This window comes from Choloepus didactylus, chromosome 1, assembly GCF_015220235.1.
Source record: "Choloepus didactylus isolate mChoDid1 chromosome 1, mChoDid1.pri, whole genome shotgun sequence".
Lineage (NCBI taxonomy): Eukaryota > Metazoa > Chordata > Mammalia > Pilosa > Megalonychidae > Choloepus > Choloepus didactylus.
In genome coordinates, this window is record NC_051307.1 from 13833100 (window position 1) to 13859779 (window position 26680).

The window sequence follows — 26680 nt, forward strand, 5'->3', positions numbered from 1 at the left end:
GAATGTGCAACATACCTTGCTCCCTCTTGCTCCAGAACTTTCATATCCACCCCCAAACCCATTCAGGTAACCCCTGTTTATCAGTTCTTGGTTTAGACACCTCTTCCTCTGGAAGGCTTTCTCTTTCTAGCTCAGCTTGGGGTACTTCCCTGGGTGATGTGCTTCCCTCCCTCCACTGCATACTGGATAAATGTTCGTATTTAAATTAAGGGCAAGATCACCTGCACTGTCTGCCTTCCCCATCAGACTTCTGGTTCCTAGAGACAAGAGATCACACCATCTCCGTCCCCCCTTCCCCAGTGCCCAGCATTGAGGAGGCAAGAACTTGGCACGGGCTCACTGATTGACATCTCACCCGGGCCCCACAGCCAGCCTTGACCACCAAGATGGCCCAGTTCTGTGAAATGAACAAACTTTGAGCCGTTAAGGTGTGATGAGACACTTTGAAAGTAGTACCCACTCTTCCAGTAAAGAAAAAAAAGGACAGCCTAAAATTGACATCGAAATACAGCAATCGTTTAAGACATTGTCCAAACTTGGGGCATTTTTTTTAGAATGAAAGGAGTGCTATTAATAATTTTGCAGGGTCAACAGGTGTAAACCAGTAAACCAGGATTGCTCCAGGCAGGCAAACTGGGACTTATGGCCACCCTCTGTGGCCAGGGTCATTCCCGAGCTGTCACATACAAGGATGTGTTTTACCTTCACTTTAAATCCCTCTTTGTGTTCCCCAGCCAGGGCCAGACTGTTTTATACACAGTCACAGAGCGACTGAGGGATTAGCTGGATTCAAGCTGTAGTTAATTCACTGTTGCCAGTTACCAAATGCAGGCCCCATCTCAGCAATTACTTTGGCCAGATCAGATCAGAGCCTCTTTACACCTGGTCCCTGTTTAATTAGGTTCTAATCTGCTGTGGGGAGTTGGAGGCACCAGGGACCGTTATCTAATCGAGGAATTAAGAAAATGTCACATCCAGATGTCACCGCCATGCCCAGGCAATGGCTCTGAAACAGGTTCCGCTCTTCCCTCTAGAAATTCGTCTTGATAACTGTGATCCCCCCGGCATAACTGGGGAAACGATCCCCTTTTTTTTGTTACAGACTTCCTTCATCTCTTGCCAAGTGAAGGTGATGTTCCTGGTGGTGCTTCTTTCTGAGGTAATTGTTGGACAGGAGTGATCTGGTTAAAGTTGCCATCTAATCAACTGGGTCTGCTATGATTTATTAGGATAATGAGATGGGAAACAAACACATCAATTTTATTTCCCCTTCCTGATATTTTAGCTTCTTTTCTTCTTTTTGGAAGATGACACAACACTAACGAGAAACGAGTCACTTATTGTTGGGATGTACATAGAGAGACAAATGACAGCAGTAATTAAGTCTCTGGCCCTCTTTCGTATAATAGAGCCATTTGTCAGGCAATATTATTCAATTAATTAATTAATTCCATTAGGGCTACCACACTTCCCAAATCCAGCTCCTGTAATTTGTATGGTACAAAAATAGATTGGTTAATAAAGCCATGGTGAGTCCAAAAAGAAATTATTTTAGTCACCACAGGAAACCTAGATAGAAGCGTTTCATGTTTAAACACGTAAAATGGTCCTGGACCGCCACACACCTCTTCCCACCACAGGTGGAACAAACGCTCTTGGTATTCCTTAGTTCACATGTCTAGGAGACAAAAGGAGGAAATCGGATTGGCCCCCCTCACCATCTTACACCGTCCCAGAGGTCCCTGATGAGGCCCTGGTCTGCTGCTCTCCTGTGGCCAGGGAGGGCAAGGGGTCCGGTGACACAAAATGTGGTGCAAAAACAAGGGGGGTTCTCCAAAGCCACAGCTGCAAGCCGGGTGCTCAGTTTCTGCCTCCTTTGTCTCCTCTCTTTTGCCAGGGGTCAAAAGAGCACCTGACCCTCTCTCTCAATCTAAGCCCCCTGGGCAGGTGATCTCACTGCCCTCCCCTCTACGTGGGACCTGACTCCCACGGGCGTAAATCTCCCTGGCAACACGGGATATGACTCCCGGGGAGGAATCTGGACCCTGCATCGTAGGATTGAGAACATCTTCTTGACCAAAAAGGGGGAAGAGAAATGAAACAAAACAAAGTTTCAGTGGCTGAGAGATTTCAACTGGAGTTGTGAGGTCACTCTGGAGGGCATTCTTAGGCACTATATAGATATCTCTTTTTACGTTTTAGTGTATTGGAATAGCTAGAAGGAAATTCTTGAAACTGTCGAACAGCAACCCAGTAGCCTTGATTCTTGAAGACAATTGCATAACTATGTAGCTTACAAGGGGTGACAGTGATTTTGAAAACCTTGTGGCTCACACTTCCTTTATCCAGTGTATGGATGGATGAGTAGAAAAATGGGAACAAAAATTAAATGAATAATAGGGGGGAAGGGGAAGATGGGATGTTTTGGGTGTTCTTTTTTACCTTTATTTTTTATTCTTATTTTTATTATTTCTGGTGTAAGGAAAATGTTCAAAAGTTGATTGGGGTGATGAATATAAAACTGTATGATGGTACTGTGAACAGTTGATTGTACACCATGGATGACTGTATGGTATGTGAATATATCTCAGTAAAACTGAATTTAAAAAAGAGAGAGAGAGAGCGAGCCTGACCCTCTCTCTGCCCATCCATCTCTTGCTGCTCAAACTCAAGTTAAATCTCTCTGGTGAATCTCAGACTAATAAACTCACAGCCTCTTTTATTCCCTAACTCCTTCCGCTCTCTTTGTCAACTCTTGCCAAGTTGTCTCAGAATTCTTTACTTCCCTCCCAGTGAGAAATTTGCTTTCAAAAAAAGAAAGTAACAAACACTCCAGAATCACATCTGCCTGAGGAAATTAGTATCACGAACTTCTAAAGAGAAAAGCCAGCAACGACTCCAGAATCTCGACAAAGTCCCATTTACCTCTTCATCTGCCTCCAAATCAACCCTTCCTTCTGTTACCACCATTTAACATAAATAAAATAGTATTTATGCATCTCATTTATTGTTAGATTCTGCTGTGATAAGCTACTAATACTACAAGAGCATTGTGATGTGCTCTTTCTCATGGTGATGCAGCAGTATTTCGGCTATATTCAGGATTAAACACGCTCTTCTGTGCCGGCGTGGGAACCTACCTACCATTCCTAGGGATACAGCTCACATTCCAAAAGCTGACTTCCAAAGGCTGGTACATAATCTGTTTGTGAGTTGGGAGGCTGCCCACCCAGCTCCTGCCCCTTTTCTCACTGCCCAGCTAATTAAATCATGCTTTGTTTTTTTGGTGCATTCTTTGCGCTGGAGTGTGAATCCACAGGCAAGCCAGAGTGAGAAGGGGAGGGACCGGAGTTGTGCTTCTCAAACCTGAACCAGCATCAGAATCACCTGGAAGGCTTGCTAAAATGGATTGCTGAAGTCTGCAATGGGACCCAAGAATCTGCAACTCAAATCTTCCTCCTAGTAGAACACTTATCTTCAGAAAAGGCAGGTCTCATCCAGGGACCACACAATGAAAACCACTGGGCTAGGTCATACAGAGAGGTATGGAGAGATGAAGAGATTTTCAGAATCTCAAGCTGCATAAGCTGGTTGGTCTAAAGTTCACCCTTCCTTAGGATGGATCATGATGGAAGTGAAGCAGCCTTCCCTGGGCCTCCTCTACCTTTACCTGCAGGCAGAGTCCATGCTCTAGAGTGAGATTTACAATTTCCTTAGAATGGCCCAACATCACTAGCAATTTTATAATTAGATCTGGAAATAATGCAGATGATTTGTGAGATTGCAAGATTTCTGAAGGTTTATGAAAATGGTCTCTTTCTGCTTCTCAATAGATGTCACACATAATTGCAAATGTACTGCAGGTTTGACAAGTCTTGGGCATCTTTCCCTACTATTCTTCACCAAAGACTCAGATACCTGTAAAGTTGTTAGAGCTGGACAAGGAGCTGACAATTCTACTTCTAAACTGCTGTGATTCCAGTGGTCATCTTGTCCAGCATTTTCCAAACTTCCCTTTGAATCTCCTTCACAGAGATCTATAATCCAACCAAATCCCTTAGCAATTTGTATTCCTTTCATCATTTTAGCGTGTGCTTAGCCAGAGTTCCTCCCGAAAGCAGAGCCGGAAACAAGGGCTTTTGTGAAGGGCCTTGTTTTGAGAATGTTCCCAGCAGACAGGAGGGGAGGACAGGAGGGAATGGAGCAGGGAGGGAGGAAGGAAGAGAGAAGGAAGTTACATGATCCATCTGGGCTCCTGTGGAAACTTCTAAGACATGGTATAGCATGAATCTCAGAATTTTCATCCTGAGGGAAATAAAAGGGGAGAATTAACCCATGGGCTCCCATCCCCTTTTGGACAGGGTGGTCCCACGGGGTGCTAACTCCCTCGCACTTCCAGGTGGCTCATGCATGAACACCAGGATACAGTGTCAGAGGAACCCAGGGCAGAAGTAAGAGACATCATGCAGCTAAAACCTAGTGCTTTCTGGTTACACCAGGACAAAGCTGGTTACTGCAGCAATGGCTGGCATCAAAGGTGACTCAGAAGGTGGGAGATGCACACAGAAGGTATCCAATACCTGGAGTAAAAAATATATATATCTTTTGCCAACATATATTATACATTTCATGTTCATATAATCTTTAATATTCAATATATCTAAAATTTTAATCAAACATGATGGTGAACACAGAATTTCACCACTGCATGCTAAAATCCATAAACCCTACAATGTACCTAAAATCCAACCTTCTGCCATTTCTGTGCCAAAAGAAGATCTAAGAAAAAGTAACTAAACAATAAATTTCATGACAACCATTTCAAGGCCACCAGGTACAAGAAGGAAGTCAATAAAAGAGTTATTTTGTGTCAGCCGTTTAGTGCTCAGGTTAAAATATAGATTGAAATTAACTAGGGGTTGGGGCATCAAATATTGTTTTCATGCTCTTCTGAAATTTATGCTGTGCACTTAAAATCAACTGGCTGCTATCTGTAACCACTTCTGTATAACCCATCTGTTCCCTATAAATGAAAATCAAAATTAGACATAACTGTCACTATCATCTTTTCTTTCTGTTAACACTGGGTTTCTGAAGTTCAGGGACATCAATCCGAGGGGCAGAATATGAGGAGATAAAGGGCATCCTCAGATATAAGTGAAGATTATCATGAGGCAACTTGCTGAAATATTAACGTGAATTTCCACAACTGTGTTGCCAATGCTTCTTAGTCTTTAAAATATGATCTGTTCAAGATATGGACCAAACAACACATGGCTAAGAAGAAAGGCCATTGGAAGCTCAACGACAGGCAGCATCAACGTAGCAAAGGGCTCAGCCCGCAAAGCGACGCCAACTCTGGAGCATGCGCACTTGCAGCACCCTTCCTGCTGCGCATGCTCACAGGATGCCCACTAAGGGGCTCTGAAATTGTTCTGCCCTCAAGGGGGAAAGAATTTAAACACCTTCCAGAAACTCTTTAACATTGCCAATTTCAAAAATATGCAAAATTAGAGAAACTAGTATAATGAGCCCCTAACTACCCCACCCAGCTTAAACAATATTCATGGCCAGTCTTATCTAGTTTGCAAACTGGTTTTTTAAATTACAAGTATTTAAATAGGCCTCATTTCTGCTAACAACAGGAAACTGGGAAGGTTTTCATGACCCCCCGCGGGTCTGTGACCTGCTAGTCCTTGGTTCACTGACCTCGTTCAATCGTCCCTTTATGCGAGGGAGCGCCACGCTTCTCCCGCTCTCTCTGGCTATCTCTTATGCCTGGAGAAAATTAAGTGGACTCTGTTTATGATTGCAGCAATGGTGACATATAATTCCAGGGTTAAAGGATGGAATTTTCCAGTGCGGGAAGTGGCAGGAAGCCAACAGAGGGAGTCTTGCCGCGAGCAAAGGCTCCTCGACACAGTATCTCCAGCGGAGCTACAGAGCAACCCGACGCTTGGATGACAAGTGAGAACATCTGACAATCCAGGGATTGTTTTCCCTCGACAAGCAATCCTGCGATTCCGAAGCTTCGGTTGGCTGTGCTGGCAACGCGCAGCAGCGGGGGGGGGAGAGGGGGGGTCTTCCTGCAGTGACCGACGACCGCGGAGGCGGGGGGAGGGGCCTGCTGTTTCCCAGGAGACCAAGGCCCCACCCACCCCAGGATTGCAAACCCCCAACCTTTTCTCGGGAAACAAAGAAGGGGTTGAGCAGGGCAGCTTACTCACCTTGTCTCATTCATTCCTATCGAACCTCAAGCCAGTAGCAAGGATCAACTTCTTGCTTTTTGTCCAACCACTTGCATACTACTCTAGAAAAACAACAGAGGTCTGCCAAGAACTGCAATCTCCTGACTCTCAAACAGACGATCCATTGGCTCCATCCAAGGAATTGATGGTTCCTATACAAGAAAACCGTTTGTAGTGAGAGTCAGGAGCCCAAGAAAGGCATTTGGTTATTTTGGTCACTTGGTCAGCACTTTGGAAAGGCTGGGAAATCTAATTCTGACATCAGCTGTCAGGTTTCATAAAGCATCCCCAATTTAAACATTGATTCGAACTTTTACCTCACATTTAGGGCTTTTTGTTCTCCTTCTATCTATTGCTCTGAACACATACCTTCACATACACATTCTATTTCCTTGGCATATATGGACTAAAGTTTTGGAATAGTTTAAGGAATTAATATTAAAGCCCCCATTTCCATATGACAATTTCCATCTTTTTAAAAAAATAATAAACAAGAGTGATCAAATGAGAAGCTGAATTGTTTCATTCAGAATACAGTGCTTTGAAGACTGACCATGGCGTGCAACATGATTAGTCATTATAGAAGGAACTCCTGAGATGGGGAAAACGAAAGGCGAAGGGGTGAGGGAGAAGGAAAGGAACCACCCAGTAGCTTCAGAATATCACAGTGGGTGTCTGGCTTGTTACACATCAACCCCGAGACTGAAGGCAGAGCTCAGGCATGAAGTTCAGTGAGGCCTCTTGAAAACGAATAAGGATTGTAATATTGCCAACAACCTAACCTCCATGTTGGCAGACAGACTTGAAATTGACTCCTCATGTGGGGCGGTTGCCTGCTTGAGGGGAAAGTCAAGAACAGATGTTTCATTGTTTGTAAAGAGAATATATATAGATATATTTCTAATAGCCATGGAAGCATTTGGAATCCAAAGTTTAGCTTGTCTTTTAGTTAAAAAGCAGAAAGCCACCCCATTTTCCCAAAATGCTTCCTGCCATGAAAGGACGGACTTGTTTTTGCCCTTAACTCATTTCAAAGGCAAAGAAAGTTACTTGTCTTCAGAGATTTTGCTTTTTATTGCTCATCCAAAGTAAAACAAAGTTTAGAAAGAGAAAGCACCTTCCCTTGCCCTCCTCACCTCTCCTTTATCAACCACCCACCTCCTCCCAGTTCCCGGAACCTTTGGCAGATGCCCTCTTTTACCACCACTTTAGCTTCTTCTCACCATTTGTGGACAGGTCTTCTCTCCCCTAGAAGCTACTGAGCCATCTGACCTGTCACTGTAGTCTGCCCCAGGATTTAGGAGCTTGATCAGTGTTGCTGAATGACTGAAGGCATTTGGTAATTATGAATTCAATCGTATCTATTGAATTAACCTCCTTTTAAGAAAATAGGAGAGATGGGAGTGAAAGAAAAGAAAAGCCACAGTTGTTCGTTTGTAGCAAACTTCACTAGATATGGAAAGTGTAATACAAATCTTAAACTCAAAGGAAACTGAGTTAGAACCCCTATAGGGTGACCAAATGTGCCCATTTGCCCAGGACTGCCCCAGTTTTAGTTCAGCACTTCAGGAAACCCCTCAGTCCTGGAAGGTTGGTCACCATGCAGGCTATGGGTGACCGTCACAGATTGAAATCCAAATAGTGCCTTAGTTGAAGATAAGCATAATTTGAGAGGCTTCATTACAAATGCATATCTGCACCCTATATACCTTCCTTACCATTAGGCGCCATCTCAGCAGCCTGCTTATTTCCTCACTGCACTTAAAATAGTGTGACTATTTTTCTGTTTGTTCATTTTTCTTTCCTTTCTCCCTCCTCAATGTAAGCTCCCAATGGGCAGGGACATCATCTTGCTTATTTCCCACGGTAGCAAGCAGAGGAGGTTCCTAGACACGTCCCAAGGGAGTGTTGAAGGAATCCTCAAATACAAAACCTGACACAATTCCTGAATTCCACAGATTCTAAGACACCCAGTTTTCTGCCATCTAACATCTCTGCGATTGGATGTATCTGGATCAAAGATGTCTCTCAGGGGCCATCAGCTGGGTGACAGCCGTGACATCACTGTCACTGCCTCTCAGAGGCATCAAGTTGGTCAGAGCTGTTCACATTGTCTGTTGTCCCCTCAGCTGAGCTATATGCCTGTGTCAGTTTCATGTGCTAGTGTAACTGCCATGTAGAAATGTCCTCAAAAAGATCTCCCTATGATTCAGGATAAAATGGCAAGTCATTCTGTGGTCAGAAAGGCACAGAAAACATGGGATGTCAATGTGATGTGAGCAGAGTATTTGTCACAGAAGGAATGATTGTGAGTTCATGTTTTCTTGCAAAGGAATAACCAAGTAACTTAGAAACCTCAGAAAGAAGACACCCACAAGTCGGGCAAACTGAGTTACTTTCTATACTTGAAATATTTGCTTAATTGCCAAATCCCCCAGAAAAGATGAAGATTAATTTCAAAGGAATCTGATGTGACTGACCCATATGTTACTCAGGACTGTCATTAAGGCAATGGTCACAGTCTACTGGAAGTGGTTTTCCTTTCTTATTGGTGTATAAAATAATGGCAGATCTTACATTCAAGGGCATCTTAGACTTAATGAAATAAGGAATTAGTCTTTCCCAATCTTGAATTCAGGCCTATGGAACAGCCCTCCACAAATCTTCCTGGACACCACCAAGGAGACTGCTGGTACATGGCAGGGCCAGGAAAGTGTAGCAACTCATCCTATCTGTGCAGCTGGCCAGGACCCTCTGGGGACTAGGTTCTCCACCGGCCCCTACTCCTCTGGTTCCAACACCAACTTTAATCTTCAGGTCCCCTTAAATTTCCCAGTATAGCGAGGGAAGCCCGACCTTGTGAATGTGATTAATCCCACTGAATTGCCTGCTAGGGTGTGGTTGAGATGGGAAAATTCATGTAATATATGTTTTTATCATCTAGAAAAGAGTGACTAAAGAGATGCAATACATGATCCTGAACTGGACCTAATAGTGGAGGAGAAAATGCCAAAAGGACATTATTGAGATATACAAAAAAATTGGCATATAGACTATAAGCTTTATATCAATGTTAAATTTATTGAATGTGGTAACTGTACTTGAAGTGGTTATGTGAGTGAATATCTTTGTTCTTAGGAAAAGCACATGGAGATAAATACTGTTTACAGAGCAAGAAGTACACAGCCTACTCTCAAATGTTTAGAAAATAGAAAATAGATGGCCAGATAGAGAAATAAGAAGGAAGGAAGGAAGGGTGGGAGGGAGGAAGGAAGGAGAAGAGAAAGAGAGAGAGAGGAGAAGAAGAAGGAGGAGGAGGAGGAGGAAGAGAAAGGAAGGAAGAAAGAAAAGGAGAAAAGGAAAGATATAAAATGAGAAGAAAGGAATGGCAAATGTGGTAAAATGCTAAAGTAGGTGGATCTGGGTATCTGGGTAGAGAGGTAAGTTGGAGTGCTCAGCATGGATTTTGTATTATTTGTGTAACTGTCCTGTAAGTTTGAAATTATTTCAAAATAAAGTCTATTTAAAAGATTTCCCATCGGTGCTCCCTCATGCAAAGAACCTTGTTGAGCTTGCCCAATTCCACCCCTCACCCAACTTCATGCTGATCAAGAGCGATGCCCGTTTGCAGGATCTCTTTAATATCTCAACACTGTCCCCACCAAGTCCTGTTGCATAGGGCCTGACAAATCTCAAATGTTAATTCCAATGTGTGCTTTTTTTGACAGTTGCCCACCATCTTTGGTGACAACAGCAGCATAATGCTGGAGAAAGGATTTGTGTACTTAATTGTATTCTCTCTATAGGAGGGAATCAGGGGATCTCAGAAACAGGGTAGGTACCACAATATAAGACAAAACTTGGCCAACAGCCCAAAGAGGAAAGTGCAGTTAAGAGAGTCATCAAAGCGAGTCCAGCTCATAACAATCAACAGAGATCTCATGTTGTTTAAACAAAATATGTCCATTTTTCTAGTCTTTGGAGTCTGTCAGTACACTGTATATGTTTAAATCATTTCGTAGTGTGTTCATTAATTTATTCCTTTATTCACTAAATAATTGAGCACCTACTATATCCCAGTCCACGCTATCAGGCAAGGGGCATAGAAGGATGAACAAAAAAGACACAATCCCGACACTGTATATAGTAAAGAGCAGGGTTTTTAAACTTGGACCCATAGATTCATCCCCATGAGGTTCAAAATTAGAACTCAGGGCTCCATGAAATTGGAAGGGAAAAAATTACATTATCTTCATTAAATTCTAACCCCTAGAAGCCATTGCTTTATTCTCTGTCATTAAAATGCTATCTTTTTGAGAATTTCATATAAAGGGAATCATAAAGTATATAGAACTTTTGAGATTGGCTTTTTTCTCTTGAGAGTCATCGAAGTTGTTTGGATGACAAGTGTGTGTTAATAGTTCATTCCTTTTTATTGCTGAGTTGAATAGTATTCCATTGTAGGGATTACCACTATTTATATACCCATCCACCCAATGAAGGACATTTGGGTTCTTTCCAGTTAAAGAGAATTATGAATAAAAGCTGTTAAAACATTCATGTGTTTTTGTGTGAACATAAGTTTTCAGCTCACTTGGGTAAATACCTAGGAGTGTGATTGCTGGGTCACAGGTTAAGAGTGTGTTTAACTTCATAAAAAGCTTCCAAATGGTTTTCCAGAGTGGTTGTGCAATTTTGCATTCCCACCAGCAATGTATGAGAGTTCCCATTGCTTCTCTTGGTTGTGAGCACTTGGTATTGTCAGTACTTTTAAATTTGAGCCATTGTAATAGGTGTGTCATCGTATCTCACGATTTTGAATTACATTTCCCCAATAGCCAATGACAATGAACATCTTTTTACGTGCTTATTTGCCATCTGTATATCCCCTTTGTTGAAGTGTCAAGTCTTTTGCCCACTTGTTAATATTATAGTATTGTCTTCACTAACCTCTAACCCCTTTTCAATTAGGTTTTTCATTTTCTTTCTGTTGAATTTTGAGGGTTTTTTATATATTCTGTATACAAGCTTTTGTTAAATGTGTGATTTGCAAGTTATTTGCCCAGTCTATGGCTTGTCTTTTCATTCTCTTACCAGTGTGTTTTGAAGAATGGAAGGTCTTAATTTTGATGAAGTCCAACTTGTCAAAGTTATCTTTTTATGGTGTTGTGTCTATAAACTACTTATATGTAGATTTATGAACCATTTTGAGTTAATGTTTGAAGAGGTTATGAGGTTTAGGTCAAGGTTCTGTTTGTTTTGTTTTGTTTTTTTTCTGGCTATATGACTGTCCAGTTGTTCCAACATCATTTGTTGAAAAGACTATCCTTTCTGCATGGCATTGCCTTTGAACCTTTGTAACTTTGTTAAAAATCAATTGCTATATGATAAGAGACTGATATACTGCATATATGAAGAAATCCTACTACTCAACAACAATAGTACAAACAGCCCAATTATAAAATGGGCAAAAGATATGAAAAGGTATTTTTCCAAAGAGGAAATACATATGACTAAAAAAATGCATGAAAAAAATGTCCATCTTCACTAGCTTTTAGAGAAATGCAAATCAATACCACAATGGGATACCATCTCACACCAATAAGAATGGCTACCATTAAAAAAACAGGAAACAATAAATGCTGGAGAGGATGTGGAGAAATTGGAACTCTTACTCATTGCTGGTAGGAATGTATAATGGTACAGCCACTGTGGAAGACAGTTTGGCAGTTTCTCAGAACTAAATTTTGAATTACCCTATGATCTGGCAATTCCATTTCTCGATATATACCCAGAAGATTTGAAAGCAGTGGCATGAACAAACTTTTGTACACCGATGTTCATAGCAGCATTTTTCACAATTGCCAAGAGATGGAAACAATCCAAGTGTCCTTCAACAGACAAGTGGATAAACAAAAGGTGGTATATACATATGATGGAATACTATGCAGCAGTAAGAAGGAACAAGGTCCTGAAACATATGACAACGTGGATGAACCTTTTTATACAATGCTGAGTGAAATGTCAGACACAAAAGGAGAGATATTACATGTTACCACATCTATGAACTCCCTGAACAACAGTCTACATTATAAAATCAGTGATTTATAATGTAGGCTATTGGGGACCAAGTGATAGAAGCTAGTGAGGAGGAACGATAATCTAATATGTTCAGATATGTTAATGGTGGTGAATTCAAAGGTATGGGACTGTATAGAGGTGACGATTGTTAATGGGATTATAAGTATCAGAGCTGTACTGAAGGCAAATAGGATTGAAAGGGGTTGTTTAAAGGCATATATCCCACAGATGAGCACCACAAATATAGATCGGTGCTGGCATAAGATACTTCTGACACTAGCACAGAGAGTTGACAACAGAAGGGTATACGGGAAAAATATACCTATAGAATACTAGGGACCATAATTAATAGGAATACTATACTAGTACTGCACAAATACTGGGGACAAATAATTAAGGGCTCACAAGAGCTATGAGTGCTTTGGGTCACGAGAATTGTTTAAAATGGAGTGATTAGGATTGTGCAACTAAGTGATGATGATGTGAGATATGGATGGATTATCGTGGATGTAACATATGCTTTGTGAATTTAGGACCCCCCCTACTTTATAAGTCAAGCCCTCAATCATGGGGCTAGCTCTGGTGAAACTTATGGTTGTAAACGGGAGGATAAGCCAAACTATAATTATGCCTAGAAGTCACCTCCAGAGAACCTCTTTTCTTGCTCAGATGTGGACTTTCTCTCTCTAAGCCCAGCTTGGCAATTAAACTTATCACCCTCCCTGCCCCCGATATGAGGCAGGACACCCCCAGGGGAGGGAGTCTCCCTGGCAACATGGGACACGAATTCCAAAAATGAGCCTGGCCCTAGTGTCAGGGGATTGGGGGGGTGCCTTTTTGACCAAAAAGGGGAAAAGAAAGGCAACAAAATAAGGTTCCAGTGGCTAAGACAATTCAAATAGAGTTAAAAGGCTGTCCTGGAGATCACTCCTATGTAAGCTTCACCTAAATATGCCAAATGACCACAGTATGATAAGCCCAAGTCAACAATAGTCCCCCAAAAACCCTAAAGAATACCCGGATACCTATCTGAGACTCTATAAAAGTTTCACTTACTAAGTTTATTCTTCAAAACTTAAATCCATCAGGGAATTCCTACGACAGCTAAGTCCCAAAACCCAGAGGCAATAGATTGTTCAAGAACTTCAACCAGATATGTCCCCTTTTTGCATAAAGTCAACACCCCTTTTCAACATGAACAACTTAGAGTGGTCACTGCCTAGGCATTCCTGAAGTTTGGGAAAGTGATTAAACTAGAGGAAGGGGTAGCAATAGACAAGATGAAATTTAACCAAGTGTTATAAATACTGAATTTCTGTGTAATTTTCTTTTTCTTAGTTACTAGGGTATTAGAATAGTTAGAAGAAAAGAAGTGAAATGTTGGAACTGTAACCCATAGCATCCTTTGAAAATTGTTCTATAGCTACATGTTAAATCATAATTTGAAAGTTATTGCCTTTTTGTATATAGATTATATTTCACAATAAGGAAATAACTGAAACTATGGTGCTGTAACTCATAATATTTTTGGAATTCTCCTATATAACTACTTGTTAAATCACACTTTGAAAATTATCTTTTTGTGTATATGTTATATTTCACAATAAGGAAATACCTGAAACTGGAACTATAACCCATAACATTCTTTGAAATTTGCTCTCTCCTTGCTAAGTTGCACTTGGAAAGTTATAACTTCTATCTATATATGTTATATTCAGCAATAAAAACTATGATTAAAAAATCAATTGCCCATGTTTGTATGGATCTACTTCTGGACATTTTTTTCTGTTCCATCGATCTATATATCTATCTCTGACAATACTACACAGTCTTAGTTAATTTACCTTTATTGTAAGTCTTAAAATTGGGTAGTGTGGAATACTAGGAGTCAAAAGAGAGGGGGATAAGGGATATGGGATGTTTGGGGTTTCCTTTTTTATTTTTATTTCTTTTTCTGCAGTAATGAAAATGTGATAATCACCATGATCAATCACCATGATCAATTTTAGGACATTTTCATTACTTCAGTGATTACATTACTTCAGTGAGCTATTGATTTTATACTTCAGATGGATTGTATGGTGTGTGAATAAACTCAATAAGATTTCACTTAAAAATTGTTAAAAATAAAAATTTTAAAAATGGTTAGTGTGATTCCTCTAACTTATGCTTCTTTTCGAAATTGTTTTGGCTATTCCAGTTCCTTTGCCTTTCCATATAAATTTTGGAATTAGCTTGTCTATATCCACACACACAAAAAAACCCTGCTGAGATCTTGATTGGAATTACATTAAATCCATAGATCAATTTGGGGAGAACTGACATCTTTTCTACACTGGCTCTCCTAACCCATGAACATGGTATGTCCCCGTGATTTAGGTTTTCTTCCATTTTTTCATCAGTGCTTTGTAGTGTTTAGTATACAGATCTATACATGTTTTGATAAGTTTATATTAAATGTTTTATTTTTCAGAGCTTTTGTAAATAGTATTTTTCATTTCAGTTTCCAATTGTTCATTTCTAGCATACATAAACATAGTATTTGTTTATGCGTTTTGATATTTGTGTGTTGACCTTCTATCCTACAACCTTGCTAAACTCATGTATTATAAACTGGCTTATAGGAGTTTTTCCTGTATATTCCTTGGGGTTACAATGCGGTGAACAATCATATTGTCTGAGAATAGGGACAGTTTTATTTCTTCCTTTCCAATCTGTATGCATCTTATCTCTTTTACTTGTCTCATTGCAGTGACTGCTTTAGCAGCATGCCACAAATTTTGTTGTATTTATCTTCATATTTGTATGATGTTGAATAGGAGTGGTCAGAATGAACATTCTTGCCTTGCTCTCCACCTTAGAGGGAAACGATTAAGTCTTTCACCATTATGATGTTAACAGTAAGTTTTTTGTAGATGCCCTTTATCAAATAGGGGAAATTCCCTTCTATCCTAGTTTGCTGAGACTTTCCATCATGAAAAAATGTTAAACCTTATCAAATATGTTTTCTACATCAATTGATATGATCATGTGTTGTATTTTCTTCTTTAGATTGTTGATATGATGGATTACATTGATTGATTTTTCAAATACTCAAATAAACTTTCATTCCCAGATAAAGTCCACATGGTCCTGGTGTATTACCATTTTTGTATAATGTTTTAAAAATTATTTTTAATTTCATTAATTTTGACTTTTATTTTTATTATTTCCTTTCTTTTTATTTTGGGTTAATTTTACTCTTCTTTTTCTAGTTTCTTGAGGTGGCAGCCTAAATTATTGGCTTGCATATAATCCAGCAATTTTGTTACTGGGTATATACTTGGAAGAACTGAAAACAGGGACATGATAGACATTTGCACACCGATGTTTATGGCAGCATTATTCACAATTGCCAAAGATGGAGGTGGCCCAAGGGTCCATTCACTGTTGAATGGAAGGAGAAACTGTGGTGAATACATACAATGTGCAGCTGCAGGAAGGAATGAAGTTTTGATGCATGCAATGATGTGAATGAAATTTAAGGACATTATGTTGAATGAAATAAACCAGAGACAAAAGGATAAATATTGTGTGGTCTCACTAACATGCACTAAATATAATGATCAAACTCTGAGAGTTTAATTCGAGAGCATCAGTTATCAGGAGATAGAAAGTGGGCAGAGATTAAGCAATTGGTGCAAATGGTGTTATTTTCCATCTGTCTGAAGTTCTACCTTTAACAATAGGACTCATGACAAAAAAGTTTGTTAGTTTACTTTCACCTGAGAATGTTTTTATTTTATCTTCATTCCTGAAGGCTATTCTTACTGGGTATAGAATTGTGAACTGACAGTCATTTTTCTTTCAGCACTTTACAAACGTTCCATTTCCTTCTGGAGAAATCGGAAACCATTTGAATCATGTTCCTATAAATAGAGTGTTGTTTTTCTCTAGCTGCTAACGAGAATTTTTTCTTTTTCTTTAGTTTGCAGCAGTTTGATAATGATATCTGGGCATGGATTTCTTTGGGTTTATCCTGTTAAGGGTTTCCTGGATTTCTTGAATCCATAGGTTTATGCCTTTCTCCAAATTTGGGGAAGAATTTTTTTTTTTTTTTTTCTGCAGCATGCTCTTTCTCCTTTCTTTCTAGGGCTACTATGACAAGACTGATAGACTTTTTGGTATTTTCTCATGGATACCTGAGGCTCTATTTTTTTATTTCAATCTTTTTTCTCTGTATTGTTCATATTTCATCATTTCTATTATTATATCTTGAAGTTCACTGACTCTACTGTCATCTCCATTCTATTGAGCCCATCAAGTGAGTTTTTTTATTTTGGTGATAATATTTTTCAGTTCTAAAATTTCCTTCTGGTCCTTTATATCTTTTATTTATTTCTATTTTTTATTCATTTCATACTTGTTGGAACATTTTTATAATGGCTGCTTTAAATTGTGTCTTCTCAGCATTGGCATCTGTTGATTGCCTTTTCCCAGGCAAGGTGAGATTTTCATGATTCTTCAAATGCCCTGAGTAATTTTGAATTGCATCCTGGACATTTTAATGATAATGGTACAAGACTCCAGATCTTGTTTAAATCCCATGGAGAATGTTGACAATTTTGTTTTAGCAGTGAATTAACTTGGTTGAGTTCAGGACACAAGTTCCAACCAGCCTTCTATGAATCATAGTTTCAATATCAAGTCTGTTTTCAAAGCCTTCAGATCTGCCCTCAGTGTAAACTATTCAGTTACCAGTCTGGGCCCTGGGTGGTGTTTATTTTGTAGTTCAGTTCTCAAAGTCTATGGCATGCTGTTTAAGGTCAGATCCGTACATGTGCATCTCAGGAGAAGCCAGATGTTTATAAACAACTTTATGAGGTTGTCTTCCCTAGCTCTTCTCTCTCTCTGGTACTTTCCAGTTCCCAGGGGCTCAACTTTTTGGTTGTCTGACTAGAAAACTGGGACTTTATTTAGCCTGTGCTGCCACACACTTCCCACAACTTCATCTGCATCCAGAGCCAAGAAGTGGTAAGACAGAGAAAAAAAGCATTGGGGATTTCCCCCTACACTTTCAGGACCATGGATCCTCTGAACAGGGGAAAGATTCTCCTCCCTTAGAGTTTTAGGCTCCTTCAGGTTTTTGTGCCAACACCACAATGGAAATGCTTGGCAGCTGGGCATGAGAGACTGGGAACAAAGGAAAACAACGGGATTTCTCTACATCCTCTGAGTACTAGGAGACTTGGCTTCTCTCTCAGTGCCAATGTCCACTTCTGGGTTTGGGACTACATTGAATCTAAGCTGGGCAATTTGGAAGAGGATAAAATGCTAACTCAACACCACTTCAATGGTACTTCAAATTCTGTCTTCTTTCCAAATTCACTGCCTTCTATTTGATTGTTAGAGTCCTCAAGTAGCACATCCATGTATTCTGCCCAAGATTTATAGCAGCATTCACTGGGAGATGGGGTGAAGCATGCTTACTCCATCTGCCTGGAACCTGAACCCCACAGGTTTCATTTTATGCAATTAATAACGTGATTCTGAGATAATATCCATGGGTTTCTTCAGCTTCCAAAGGGGTCCATGGCACAAAAAAAACCCTTGGTCTAAGGGAGGGACCAACATATCAACAATCACTTGCAAACCAGCATTACACAGCATCATGAGATGCAGCAAGGCTCTTCAGAAGCCCTTGGAGAGAGCACCAAGGCTAGTTTGTGATCAGGAAAGGCTTTCCAGTGTGCAGAGAAGGAAAACTATTCCTTCACAAGCCAGAAAAGAACCAGAAAATAGAAAGTGTAGGTAATAACAGGGAGCTCAGAATGGCCAGGACATGTACTTCTGTTGGCTCTTTGGATCATAACATATGCACAGAAGAGAATCACATTGTTTTATTAAATAGCATTGGTAAACTATTAAATTCAATGAAATTCTAAGTCCACTGGACACTGTCATCTTGGTGATATCCATCTCAGAGTCCAATTCCAGACCTCTACCTCTGCTCTATACATGGACTATGCTACATAGCTATTTAACATCTGAATAAGGAATCCAATCATTTTGTGTGCTTGGCAACAAATTCTGTTTGGGATACATACACTATTGGATAGCTATTTGAAAATGCTATCTCAGAGATCAAAAATTCAATAAGGAGACTGAAAGCAAAATACAAAAATAAAGAATGCAAGAATGCAAAAGAACAAAATAGTCAAAGGGAAAAAATGTAATTCCATCTTTTCATTATTATAAACTAGAATAGCAACAGCAAAGAGCTGATACCATCACAATAATGCATTTCTTTGTGCTTTCTGAAAAATTCAAACTGTTCAGAGCTTGGGGCAGAGCATGGAAAAAAATATGAAACAAAGAAAGCAAATTAATAAATTTTAAAAATAAGGAATTAAATTCCCAAGGAAGATAAATCCATCATGCAATACTACAGATTCAAATCCCCACAGACAAACACACATAGATCTGTCATGAGAAATCTAGTGGCTTTGCCTCAGAGCTGTGGGCGCATTTGCTCTCCATGCAATAGGAGGTTGTTAGGAAAAAGACCATGTATTCCCACCAACAGAGTTAGAGTTGTTTATAAAATACATGACTGGCTAAGGATGAAATAAACAATAAAGAGACAGTTCACTTAATTTATCTTGAGAAAATATTTGGTTCCATCCCATGAAACACAGCCTGCTTGAAAGTCAGAATGGAGAAGGAGAATAATTTGGGGGAGCTTCACTGAGTCCTCAACAAAACTTCCTTGAGCATCAACTAAGGGCCAAGCCTTCAAAGGGGTCCAAAGATGAATGAAACACATAGCTTATGAAGAAGCAGACCCAGGGACAAATAATACTACCCAGAACACGTAGCAGGGAGATGAGCAAGTATGTGGGAACATACAGCAGAGAGGGAGAAGAGAAGTGATTCCAGGAAGTAACTAAGAGGAGGAAGGACAAACCCAACTTCAAAGACCACCACCACTGCTCCTGCCTCTAGAAACTGAATGCATGCTGGGATCAATCAGACTGAAAAGCCATCTGGGGTCAGCCTCAGAGTCAGAAGCGTCCCTGTACCAAGGTGTTTTGGATCCTATTGCCTTCTGGGTGTACACCATCCCCAAGCAATTAGCACAAAAAATGCTGAGTGCTAGCAGTTTATATTCATCGCTCAGCCTTGGACTTTTGCATGATGGTATCAGCACACAAGCTGAATGCCAAGGGTAATTCGTATTAAGATATAAATCTTTACATGGATCCTGCAAGATGGGCCACCCGATCGTCAAAATTTTTCACCATTTAACCAGACTTAAGATGTAAATGGCAGATTTTTCTTACTAGTATCATCCTAAGATTTTCCCAGGCCTAAAAAAATAAAAAAGAAAAGAAAAGGGAAAACAAAGCCTTCAGGAAACAATTAGGGAAAAATGGAAAAGTTCTCCACTTGAAATGGACAGAGTTTGCCACCAAAACAGATGCTTATTTTAATATCCAGAGAAACATGTACAATAAAATCCTTTTCATTTTATGGTAGGTACAATTTATTTCCATTTAATCCATCAAATATTTATAAAGTGCCTGTGCTGCCATTACATGATGTATACACTGAAGTTCTGAGCTTAGACTCTGGAGTCAGGCCACGAGGTTTACATCCCAGAGCCATTAGCTGTTTGATCTGAACCATGATAGAAGCCAATTGCAGTGCATCTGAATATTTTGTTGTCCAGTTAGTGTTTTTTCCCAAGCCTGGTGGATCATCTTTGCCCCCACTCTTTGAAGACTACACTGGTCTCATCTTAACGGCTCTTCCTTTGGCTGTGACTAGATGTTTGTTAGGGTCCCAGTGATTAGCCCAGCTGCTCCTGAGGGTTATACAGCATCTTCTCAAGACAGCCAGTATCTGCTCCTCACTCTACCCTACCCCACTTCCATCCTCCCACCCCTAGCTTCTTGTGGTATCCAAAGATCTGCTCTCTTTTTGAAATCAAGAAATGCCTTGAGTCCTCAAACACTGGGACAGAGAGAAGCCCTAAGGAAGACTACCCAAGAACCAGACTACCATCTGCTATGCCTTGAAACATGGTACGCATCTATCAGCACAAACTTCCTCCATCCTAAAGAGTTCCAAAGTTACCCTGACCTAAATCTGAAGTTCAGAGCAGCATTCTAAAACTTCAACCTGAACATGCATCACTTGGGGATCCAGACAGCACTTTGAGGGGGTTCAGAGCTCATCGTACCCAGACTGGCATTGTCAGATGGAGGAGAGTTTCAGCAGTGCTACCCATGCACCCACTTGGTGCACTCTGAGCCTTTGGAATGCATCTGCTGCTCCCTGCTCTGGGATTCTACACCCCAGACAATCTGGGTTCCCCGTAGAACCCAGAAGTCCATATGCAAAGGAATCACTTAAAACAATCCAGCATCAATTCCAAGTACATCCACTGCAGCCTACGTTCCTTATCAGTCCAACTTTTTCTGGCGCATGTTAAACTAATTTGGCTACTCTTCATATTGCTCCATCTTGAGTTTTTTTTTCTTAATTTTTTAACCGCTTTCTCCCTCAGATTCCTGTATCACATAGACATATAGTAAGTGGTCAAACATGTTAGCTAATAACAGTAGTGAGTTAAAAGGTGGTAGAAGTGGTGTTGCCTTAAATCAGTGATCCCCAGCTCTCACCAGATATTAAAATAAGCTGGAGTCATTAAATAATAATTATAAATATATTATATTTATATAATATAAATAATAAATATATAAATATAAATAATAATTATATAATATATATAATTAAAAATAATTATATATAAATATAAATAATAATATATAATATAAATAATATAAAATATAATGTATTTATATATAAAAGTATATATATACACACCCCCCCACACACACACACACACCCAGGTCCCATCTGCAGAGATTATGATTTACTCTGGGCATTGTTATATTTTTAAACTCCCAAGGTGATTCTAATTTACAGCCAGAGCCGAGAAGTAATTTCTGCCCAAACCACACTTTCCTACAACCCAAAGGCAAAGGAGTGAAAAAGAAGAGCAAACTCATGCTCCTACTTCAAGTCCTCCTGCCTGCCATTTGCAGGAAGAAGGGTTACACCAAGTAGCGGGCTTAGAGGTGATCCGGGAAAGGCTGCTCCCCAAGCAGAGGTCAGACAGAGGAGAGCCCATCCCTTCTCACGCAGAGAGAGAACCCACAGGCTGACTAAGCACATGCGAGCTACTGAGCCCACTTTCCCAGACCTGTCGAGTGCCTAAACTAGAAACCAGACAGGCAGACGAAAACCAAGTCAGCTCCAAGGAAATCTGGGCCAAGAGCCGCTCAGAATGGAACCTCAATAAGTTTGTTGGACTGAATTCAATTAGGTTAAATTGCCCCCTAAATAGACTGAAGCCACTGTTTTCAATGACCTCTACTAGTTTCCATTATTATTCCCACCCCATCTGCTCACAAAACATCTGGAAAAGAAATCCACACACAATAATGTGATTCTCCAACTTTTACCGGTACCACAATCATCAGAGAGCTTTTTGAAACATTTTACCAGGTCCCACCCCCAGAGTTTCAGATTAGTAGGTTTGGGGTGGGGCCTGAAAATCTGTGTTTCAAACAAGTTCCCAGGTGAGGCTGACACTGTGGGTCCAGGGACCATACTTTGAGAACCATGGTTTTATAGTATTAGAAGCTTAATGATAGTTTTCAAAAAGGACTAGGGAGAAGGCAATGAGTAAGAGGAAAAATTACCCATGGTGATGAAATAATCAAGGGGAAAGAATAGATTCCCAGGGAGACCTGGTCAGCCCAACAGGGCATGCATTAGCTAAGTGACCTGGGACCCCCACTGACCATCCATCCCTGAACCTTAGTTTTCTCACCTATGAAAGAGAGGTGAGGATTCTGAGAAGGTGGTGGCCTGAGCACATTACTAGTAGCCTGATCTTCTTAGGGGCAGAAGGAACCACACTTGAAGACAGCAAATAGGAAAAAAAACATTGCAGTGCGTGGAAAGAGCTTAGTGCTTGCAGGAGGGTGACGAGGGCTAAAAATCAGGAATGATGGCTGCCGTGGAAGTGGAATGAGTGGTTGAAACAGAAAACTTTTTTTTGAAGTAATGAGAATTCTTAAGAAGATATGAGGAGATACTTCAAAAGAATCACTGCATTATTGAAATAAGTTGGGTTTCACATTTTAAAATTCAATTGATGAAAAGAATAAGAGAATGGATATTGCTGAAAACCAATTTACTGATCTGAATCATCAAAGAGAGAAACTATCTCAGAACACATAGCAAAAATTCAAAGAAATGAAAATCATGAATGAAAATGTAAGAGCCAGGGAGTACAGAACCAAGAATGTTGGATATTAAGAGATAATTGTCTGTTGAACATTGACTATTCTGAGTTCCAGGAAAAGAGGGGGAAAAAGATACTGACAAAGAAAATTGTAAAACAAAGAGGAGAAAACTCCCCTGAACTGAAAAAAGACTAATTTGGGGACCAGAAAGTAAACTCTTAAATACTATAATGGGTTGAATTGTGGCTCCCCAAAAGATAGGTTGAAATCCTGACCCCCAGTACCTCAGAATGTGACTTGTTTGGAAAGAGGGTTGCTGCAGATGTAATCAACGAAGTTAAGTTGGGGTCAAATTGGAGTCGGGTGGCCCTTGCTCCAATATGACCAGTGTCCTTATGGGAAGAGGACGAGAGGGCAGAGACACACAGGGGAGGCCACGTGAAGACAGAAGCAGTGGCTGCATCTGTGCACCTGCAGGCCACAGGACGCCAAAGACGGCTGCCCAGTACCAGAAGCCACAAAGAGGCAAGGAAGGGTTCCTCCCTAGAGGGATTGGGGAAAGCATGGCCCAGTGGACACCCTGAATTCAGACGGCTGGCCTCCAGAACTGTGGGAGAATAACTCTGTCATGCTAAGCCATCCAGTTTGTGGTGATTTATTACAGCACCCACAGAAACTAAGACAAGTACCCAGTCAGATCAGTAATCATAAATTTGAAAACAAAAAAAGGATCACACCTAGACAGAATCTGGTGAAATTCCCAAACTCCAGCTGCCAGAGAATGAGAACTAATTATTTATAAAGGAAAGAGAATTTGGGTAGCACCAGGACTCCCAGTTAGCAGGGTCAGGTCTAAGGCTTTTGAGAGATAAGGCTTTGATTCAAGATTCCTTGGCTCAGTCAACATCATTCATATGGAAGGGCAGGGAAGGACATTTTGTGACTTGCAAGCACTTAACGTTCCATTTTTGAGAAAATGACTCAAGAATACTACGACGGAAGGAAAATCAAATCAGATTTGAGACAACAAACACAGGTGAGAATGGGGACAAGGTGAGAAGGAAGAATTAACAAATTCTTGACCAGGAAAAATAAGGAAAGCAAAACAAGGGGGGGCAAGAAAAACTTTAATATATAGTAAATAAGAGATAAAACAAAAGATGACAGTCATTTCAATTAATATGTCTACATGAAATTCCTCCCTTAAATGACAAATATTCAGAGATAGTTTTAAAGCAATACTTGTTATATGCTATTTATGAGAAACATACACAAAATTACAAAGAATGCTTGAAAAGAAAGGGGTGGAAAAATACATCGTTATAGTAAACAAATGAAAGAGTGGAGAACGAAAGCTTTAACTGGGACAAAAAGGAATATTTTATAAGGATAAAAGGTACACTACAAAGAGAAAATGAGTCATGAACCATTACATATTCCTTAATGACATAGTTTCTAAATATAGAGAGCAAAACCTTAAAAAAAACAGAAACTAATGAATCCACAATCGTCGTAGGGTACATTAACAAAGGTCTCTCTGAAATTGGCAGATCAAATTATCAAACAAGAAGTGAGGATTTGGAGAAATTGAGTAACAAATAACACGCTGAATCTGATAGATGTTTGTAGAACTTTAGACTAAGCATGGAAACAAATTCTCTTAAACACTCATAAACGACTTCACAAAAATTGACCATGACTAAGCCACAAAGAAAATAGTAAAAATATAGAAATGCAGGGCGATGCAGAAGAATGTGATGGTGTACAAAGATGTTCTGCTTCTAACAAATGGAAACATGGAATAAAGTACATCAAAGGAAAGTTGTTACATAACTGAGCTAAAAGCCAAACGGGGGACCCAGAAATACAGGGGTAACACAAAGTATTGAACAGAAGCTAAAGTCCAAAAACAGTCCATAAGGCCTAGCAGAGCAAAATATAGGGCTGGACATCTGGGCTGGGATCCTCGGATCCATACAGGAAGCAGAGCCCATACCTCCAGCCTTGGGAGGTGGCATGGAGCTGCTGACAAACACCAGGAGTCATCAAGAGCTACTTGGCTCTGGAAACCAAGACCAGGACACCACAACTGGCCGAGGAAGCTGGCCTCATGTCCAGCCTGAGCTCTGGTTGGAAAGAGTTACCCATGAGTAAACAGAATGAATGAATGAATGAATATGTTTCACGAATAGTTGGAATGAATGAACAAATGAATATATTACATGAGTAGCTGGAATGAATGAATATATTCCAAACTCAGAGGGACCCCGAAGATTCTATTTATGAGAAACATACCCAAACAAAATTACAAAGAAAGCTTGAAAAGAAAGGGATGGAAAAATATATCAGGCAATAGTGAACAAGAATTCAGAGTTGTCCCCACATTCAGCATTGAAGTGCAGGTACAAAACTACTTCTGCCTGACTCTTTTACCTCAGCTCCACATGTGTCTGCAAGCCCAGCTTTTTTGCCTCGGAATAAAAACACAGAAGCACATCCCCTCTGCCACTCCAAGCGGGTGGCCTGCTTCTGTAGATATCACCACACCAGCTATGGGGCAGGCAGCACACATTTCAGAAACTGTAAGAAGACCAACTAGAATATAATGGAAAAGGCCGTGCTTTGGAGACAGAAGAATTGGGGGACTTTTTAAAAAAGTATGACATGCTTTTAGCCTCAGTTTCTTCATCTGAAAATGGGGGTGATAACTATTTTTATAGGTTATTGTAAGAATCAAATGAGATACATGGAATAGCAGCTGAAATAAACAGATGAGTATTATTATTATTAAACAATGTTTAGGTATAAGTAGGTCCCTCAATTTGAGGTAAAAACTTGCCCCGATAAGATATAATGTTAAGTGACAAATGCAACTTGCAGAAGAGCGAATACTGTAAAAATTTGTGAAAAAAAATAATGTCTACATAAATGTACACAAACATATAGAATATCTCTCATAGAACACCCAAGAGACGTAGAGTGGTTGCCTTAGAGGTAATTAGGTGGCTGAATTCCCCTTTTGTACCTTTAGAATTTTGTTCATGTGGATATTTAGCTATTCTAAAAAATAAAATATTTACAATTTAAAAAAAAGAAGTAAAATGACCTGCCCTGATGGTTTGTTATTTCTGGTTTAAACGCCTTGCTAGAATTCCTGACAACATTTGTAATTTATAAACAAAAGCCCAGTGCCTTGGGATAAAAATTATGACCAGCCGGTGCCTGCTGGGAAGGGGGCAGTCTCTGGTAGCTTCATTCCGCGGGAGGAAAATGCGCAGGCCCCTCCATCCCGCCTGGATTCGTCAGCCTGGAGAGACAGCCCAGGTCCACTTTGAGACATGCCCCCCATGGAAGGCAAGTCCATGGTCGTAAGGGAACAAGTCACGGCCCCTGAAGTGTTTTCTTCTTCCCTCGGAAATGCCAGCATATCCCCGAGACCTCCTCCTCGAGTCCCTGCACAACCCATATCCCGAAGGGAGTTGTTTAGGGCTTTCAAAAGAAAATAATAACAGCTTTATTGGGGTATAATGCGCATACCTTACAATTTACCCATGGAAAGTGTACAACTTGATGGCTTTAATATATTCAGAGTTGTGCAAGCATCATCACAATTCACATTTTCAGAACATTTCACCCCCCCCAAAGAAACTCCATACCCATTAGGAGTCACTCCCCATTCCTGTCTCCCCCCAGGCCCTGGCAACCATGAATCTACTTTTTGCCTGTGTATTTGCCTAGTCTGGGCATTTTGTGCAAATGGAATCACACAATATTTGGTCCTTCATGACTGGCTTCCTTTGGTTAACATAAGATTTTCAAGGTTCATCCAAGTTGTAGCCTGTTCATTCCCTTTTAAGGCTGAATAATATTCCGTCATAGGTATATCCCACATTTGGTTTATCCATTTGTCTATTGATGGGCACTGGGTGATTTTCACTTTTTGGAGATTATGAATAATGCTGCTGTGAACATCTGTGTACAAATTTTTATGTCGACATCTGTTTCCATTTGTCTTAGGTAGATCCCTAGAAGTGGAATTGCTGGGTCTAT